Below are 7324 nucleotides of genomic sequence, written 5' to 3'. Positions count from 1 at the left end.
ACGGCAGTGCCACAAATAAGTTGCACTATCATTATCAACTCTGCATCTTTTGGCTTCGACATTATGAATATGTGTATCACTACTATCGAGATTCAATAAAAATAGACCACTCTTCAAGGGTGCATGACCATAAAAGATATTACTCATATAAATAGAACAACCATTATTCTTTGATTTAAATGAATAACCGTCTCGCATCAAACAAGATCCAGATATAATGTTCATGCTCAACGCTGGCACCAAATAATAATTATTCGGGTCTAAAACTAATCCCGAAGGTAGATGTAGAGGTAGCGTGCCGACCGCGATCACATCGACTTTGGAACCATTTCCCACGCGCATCGTCACCTCGTCCATGGCCAGTGCTCGCTTATTCCGTAGTCCCTGTTTCGAGTTGCAAATATTAGCAACAGAACCAGTATCAAATACCCAGGTGCTACTACGAGCTCTAGTAAGGTACACATCAATAACATGTATATCACATATACCTTTGTTCACCTTGCCATCCTTCTTATCCGCCAAATACTTGGGGCAGTTCCACTTCCAGTGACCAGTTTGCTTGCAGTAGAAGCACTCAGTTTCAGGCTTAGGTCCAGACTTGGGTTTCTTCTCTTGAGTAGCAACTTGCTTGCTGTTCCTCTTGAAGTTCCCCTTCTTCTTCCCTTTGCCCTTTTTCTTGAAACTAGTGGTCTTGTTGACCATCAACACTTGATGCTCCTTCTTGATTTCTACCTCCGCAGCCTTTAGCATTGCGAAGAGCTCGGGAATTGTCTTGTTCATCCCTTGCATATTATAGTTCATCACGAAGCGCTTGTAGCTTGGTGGCAGTGATTGGAGAATTCTGTCAATGACGCTATCATCCGGAAGATTAACTCCCAGTTGAATCAAGTGATTATTATACCCAGACATTTTGAGTATATGCTCACTGACAGAACTATTCTCCTCCATCTTGCAGCTGTAGAACTTATTGGAGACTTCATATCTCTCAATCCGGGCATTTGCTTGAAATATTAACTGCAACTCCTGGAACATCTCATATGCTCCATGATGTTCAAAACGTCGTTGAAGACCCGGTTCTAAGCCGTAAAGCATGGCACACTAAACTATAGAGTAGTCATCAGCTTTGCTCTGCCAGACATTCACAACATCTGGCGTTGCTCCTGCAGCAGGCCTGGCACCCAGCGGTGCTTCCAGGACGTAATTCTTCTATGCAGCAATGAGGATAATCCTCAAGTTACGGAGCCAGTCCATGTAATTGCTACCATCATCTTTCAACTTTGCTTTCTCAAGGAACGCATTAAAATTCAACGGAACAACAGCACGAGCCATCTAGACAAGCAAAATACTATCAGGTACTAAGTTCATGATAAATTTTAGTTCAATTAATCATATTACTAAGGAACTCCCACTTAGACAGACATCTCTCTAGTCATCTAAGTGATCACGTGATCCAAATCAACTAAACCATAACCGATCATCACGTGAGATGGAGTAGTTTTCAATGGTGAACATCACTATGTTGATCATATCTACTATATGATTCACGCTCGACCTTTCGGTCTCCGTGTTCCGAGGCCATATCTGCATATGCTAGGCTCGTCAAGTTTAACCTGAGTATTCTGCGTGTGCAAAACTGGCTTGCACCCGTTGTAGATGGACGTAGAGCTTATCACACCCGATCATCACGTGGTGTCTGGGCACGACGAACTTTGGCAACGGGGCATACTCAGGGAGAACACTTCTTGATAATTTTTAGTGAGAGATCATCTTAAAATGCTACCGTCAATCAAAGCAAGATAAGATGCATAAAGGATAAACATCACATGCAATCAATATAAGTGATATGATATGGCCATCATCATCTTGTGCTTGTGATCTCCATCTCCGAAGCACTGTCGTGATCACCATCGTCACCGGCGCGACACCTTGATCTCCATCGTAGCATCGTTGTCGTTTACGCCATCTATTGCTTCTACGACTATCGCTACCGCTTAGTGATAAAGTAAAGCAATTACAGGGCGTTTGCATTTCATACAATAAAGCGAAAACCATATGGCTCCTGCCAGTTGCCGATAACTTCGGTTGCAAAACATGATCATCTCATACAATAAATTATAGCATCATGTCTTGACCATATCACATCACAACATGCCCTGCAAAAACAAGTTAGACGTCCTCTACTTTGTTGTTGCAAGTTTTACGTGGCTGCTACGGGCTTAGCAAGAACCGTTCTTACCTACGCATCAAAACCACAACGATAGTTCGTCAAGTTAGTGCTGTTTTAACCTTCGCAAGGACCGGGCGTAGCCACACTCGGTTCAACTAAAGTTGGAGAAACTGACACCCGCCAGCCACCTGTGTGCAAAGCACGTCGGTAGAACCAGTCTCGCGTAAGCGTACGCGTAATGTCGGTTCGGGCCGCTTCATCCAACAATACCGCCGAACCAAAGTATGACATGCTGGTAAGCAGTATGACTTGTATCGCCCACAACTCACTTGTGTTCTACTCGTGCATATAACATCAACGCATAACACCTAGGCTCGGATGCCACTGTTGGGGAACGTAGTAATTTCAAAAAAAAATCCTACGCACACGCAAGATCATGGTGATGGCATAGCAACGAGAGGGGAGAGTATTGTCCACGTACCCTCGTAGACCGTAAGCGGAAGCATTATGACAACGCGGTTGATGTAGTCGTACGTCTTCACGATCTGACCGATCCAAGCACCGAACGTACAGCACCTCCGTGTTCAGCACACGTTCAGCTCGATGACATTCCCCGGGCTCCAATCCAGCAAAGCGTCGGGGATGAGTTCCGTCAGCACGACGGCGTGGTGACGATGATGATGTTCTACCGGCGCAGGGCTTCGCCTAAACTCCGCGACGATATGACCGAGGTGGAATATGGTGGAGGGGGCAACCGCACACGGCTAAGGAACGATCCGTAGATCAACTTGTGTGTCCTAGGGGTGCCCCCCTCCCCCGTATATAAAGGGGGAGAGGAGAAGGGGGCCGGCCAAGGGGAGAGGCGCGCCCTAGGGGGGGGGCAATCCTACTCCAAGTAGGTTTGGCCCCCCTTTCCTATTAGAAGTAGGAGAGGGAAGGAAGAGAGGGGAGGGAAGAAGGAAAGGGGGGCCAGCCCCCCTCCCAATTTGGATCGGGCTTGGGGGGGGGGGCGGGGCGCCCCCTCCTTTGATCCTTCTCCCTCCTTTCCACTAAGGCCAATAAGGCCCATATACTTACCGGGGGGTTCCGGTAACCTCCCGGAGCTCCGGTATAGTCCCAATCTCATCCGGAACCTTTCCGGTATCCACATATATCCGTCCAATATATCAATCTTTATGTCTCAACCATTTCGAGACTCCTCGTCATGTCCGTGATTACATCCGGGACTCCGAACAAACTTTGGTACATCAAAACTTATAAACTCATAATAAAACTGTCATCATAACGTTAAGCGTGCGGACCCTACGGGTTCAAGAACTATGTAGACATGACCTAGAACTGTTTCCGATCAATAACCAATAGTGGAACCTGGATGTTCATATTGGCTCCTACATATTCTACGAAGATCTTTATCGGTCAAACCGCATAACAACATACATTGTTCCCTTTGTCATTGGTATGTTACTTGCCCGAGATTTGATCGTCGGTATCCAATACCTAGTTCAATCTCGTTACCGGCAAGTCTCTTTACTCATTCCTTAATACATCATTTCATAACTAACTCATTAGTTACAATGCTTGCAAGGCTTAAGTGATGTGTATTACCGAGAGGGCCCAGAGATACCTCTCCGACAATCGGAGTGACAAAACCTAATCTCGAATTATGCCAACTCAACATGTACCTTTGGAGGCACCTGTAGAGCACCTTTATAATCACCCAGTTACGTTGTGACGTTTGGTAGCACACAAAGTGTTCCTCCGATAAACAGGAGTTGCATAATCTCATAGTTGTACGAACATTGTATAAGTCATGAAGAAAGCAATAGCAACATACTAAACGATCAAGTGCTAGGCTAACAGAATGGGTCAAGTCAATCACATCATTCTCCTAATGATGTGATCTCGCTAATCAAATGACAACACATGTCTATGGTTAGGAAACATAACCATCTTTGATTAATGAGCTAGTCAAGTAGAGGCATACTAGTGACATTATGTTTGTCTATGTATTCACACATGTATCTTGTTTCCGGATATTACAATTCTAGCATGAATGATAAACATTTATCATGATATGAGGAAATAAATAATAACTTTATTATTGCCTCTAGGGCATATTTCCTTCAATTGTATCATTGCAATTAAGGATAAAAAGATGGGGCTTATTCATGCATGAGTTTAGTTTGTCTACATCATGTCATCTTGCTTAAGACGTTACTCCGTTCTTTATGAACTTAATACTATGCATGCTGGGTAGCGGTTGTTGTGTGGAGTAATAGTGGTAGATGCAGGAAGGAGTCGGTCTACTTATTTTGAACGTGATACCTATATTTATGATCATTGCCTTGGATATCGTCATGATTATTTGCTTTTATATCAATTGCCCAACAGTAATTTATTTACCCACCATATGCTATTTTCAAGAGAGAAGACTAGTGAAAACTATGGCCCCGGGTCTACTTTTATCATATATTAAAAATCCAAAAAATACCTTGCTGCAATTTCACTTTATTTATTTTATTTTTTATTTGTTCTATCTATCTATCAATCACTACACACTTTAATCTTGTAAATAACCGCCGAGTGACCGACAACCCCTTGTTCGCGTTCGGTGCAAGGATTTGTTTCCTTGTGTGTAGGTGCTGCTAACGAGGTGTTGTGTGATTCTCCTAATGGATTGATAACCTTGATTTCATAACTAAGGAAATACTTATCTCTACTGTACTGCATCATCCCCTCCTCTTCGGGGAAATCCCAACATAGCTGACAAGTAGCAGCGCGTTGCACTGGGCCAACAGCAGTGGCAGCTTGGCCGGCCTGGCACGCCGCTGTCAGCGATGACCAGCGCCAGATGGAGCTCGATTCGGCAGCGGTAGAGGCGGGCAGCTGCCGCACGGGATGCCGACGCACGACGTGCAGGTCGTTGTCGACCAGATCTGCGGTGGAGCTGCCAGATTTGATGGGAGGAGGCAGCGACGCAGGGGCTCTCCATGGCAGCAGGGGTTGGCTAGCGGTAGGGAAAATCGATAGGGGGCGAGGGGGAGCCGGCTCGGTAAGCGGAAGCTCGGGTAGGCGCCGGAGCTGACCGGAATCGGTCGATGATGGAGCGGCGGGACGTTGGGCGGGCAGCGAGAACTTTCAGTTTGGTGGTTGTGCGTGGTTGCCCGATTTACATCTACAGGAGGTGGAGATGTAAATTTTCATCTCGAGTTGTTGTATTTTACATCTATGGGAGGCAAAAATGTAATATTGTTGCATCTACATCATCTGTTGGAGATGGGTTTTTGGGCCTGAGAGAAGCAAAAGTTAGATTTTTTGCATTTACATCATCTATTAAAGATGCTCTTAGAGAAGTATAATCGCCCTCTTGAGGCTATCCCTAGGATCTAGTTGTTCCAAATGTCTGTGATCTCACAATCACCTGTTCTCCTGATCAACCCTTTCACCAAGCTCGCTGTTATTCTAAAAAAAGAGTTGAAATCAGTAATTAAGGAGTACTCTGTCCAAAGATCACTTCATCTTGCTAGGTTGCGACAAGTGGTGCGTTGCATGTGCATCACTTGTCGCAACCTGGGAGTTTTCTCTTTTTCGTAGATTCATTTAATCAAAATGTTGTATCTCTTAAGCCAGAGTTAATTGCATGAAGGTACCACAACTGAGGCATTGTGTGCGGATCAATACCACTTTTTGTAATTTTACACATCAGTACCATGTTTGGGGTAGTTTGTTACAGAATAGTCTAAACCACATATAACGGTGTATTGACAGTGTATCTAAGTCGTTGGGGCCCGCTTGTCAGGTATGTGTCAGCTACTTGACCGAAGCGACACCATGGCGCAATGGTCAGTGAGTGTCCGTTTTCAATGCCCCGACGCGGGTTCGAATCGTCGCCCCACGCGCATATATTTTTTGTTGTTTTTTTCCTGGTAGGCCCTTTTTCCGGCTAACAAGGGATGGGCGTGTGATTAAATAAAAAGTTAAAGTCTTTTCTGCACAAAAGCATGCCGCGTCAGTACCTGACAGGCGGGCCCCAACGGTCAGATACACCATCAATATACTGTTATACGCGGTTTAGATTATTTTGTTACACACTGCCCCAAAAATGTTACTAACATGTAAAGGTTACGAAGAGTGGTACGAATCCGCACGCAATGCCCCAATTGTGGTATCTCCGTGCAATTGACTACTTAAATTGTTCGTCCAAATCTCAAACCGTTTTCACCCTTGGATCCCTCACGTCGAGATCTTCAAAACTAGATCTCATGTTGATAGATTTTGATGAACTTAAAAAGAACAGGACGGGAAAAACAAAACCGGAAGCACGTTTTTTCCTTTTCGAAGAGGCACACATTTTCTCCCTTCCCGAGAGGTACGGCCGTGCTTCTAACGGAAGCAAATTCGTGCCTCCATGAGAAGTAAATCCTTGTGTCGGTGTCAAAACCGGCGGATCTCGGGTAGGGGGTCCCGAACTGTGCGTCTAGGCGGATGGTAACAGGAGACAAGGGACACGATGTTTTTACCCAGGTTCGGGCCCTCTCGATGGAGGTAAAACCCTACTCCTGCTTGATTGATATTGATGATATGGGTAGTACAAGAGTGGATCTACCACGAGATCAAGGAGGCTAAACCCTAGAAGCTAGCCTATGGTATGATTGTTGTTCGTGCTATGGACTAAAACCCTCCGGTTTATATAGACACCGGAGAGGGCTAGGGTTACACAGAGTCGGTTACAATGGTAGGAGATCTACATATCCGTGTTGCCAAGCTTGCCTTCCACGCCAAGGAAAGTCCCATCCGGACACAGGACGAAGTCTTCAATCTTGTATCTTCATAGTCTTGGAGTCCGGCCAATGATGATAGTTTGGCTATCCGGACACCCCCTAGTCCAGGACTCCCTCAGTAGCCCCTGAACCAAGCTTCAATGACGACGAGTCCGGCGCGCATATTGTCTTCGGCATTGCAAGGCGGGTTCCTCCTCCGAATAATTCATAGAAGATTGTGAACACCATGATAGTGTCCAGCTCTGCAAAATAAATTCCACATACCACCGTAGAGAGAATGACATTTACACAAGATCAATCTGCTGACGTATTTTGTGGTGTGACGTCACACCACAACCAAGCCTTTACTCGAATCGTTTTTATTATTCCACCTCAG

The sequence above is a fragment of the Triticum aestivum genome, chromosome 3B (genome assembly GCF_018294505.1).
Source record: "Triticum aestivum cultivar Chinese Spring chromosome 3B, IWGSC CS RefSeq v2.1, whole genome shotgun sequence".
Classification (NCBI taxonomy): Eukaryota; Viridiplantae; Streptophyta; class Magnoliopsida; order Poales; family Poaceae; genus Triticum; species Triticum aestivum.
Note: the sequence above shows the minus strand (reverse complement) of the source record.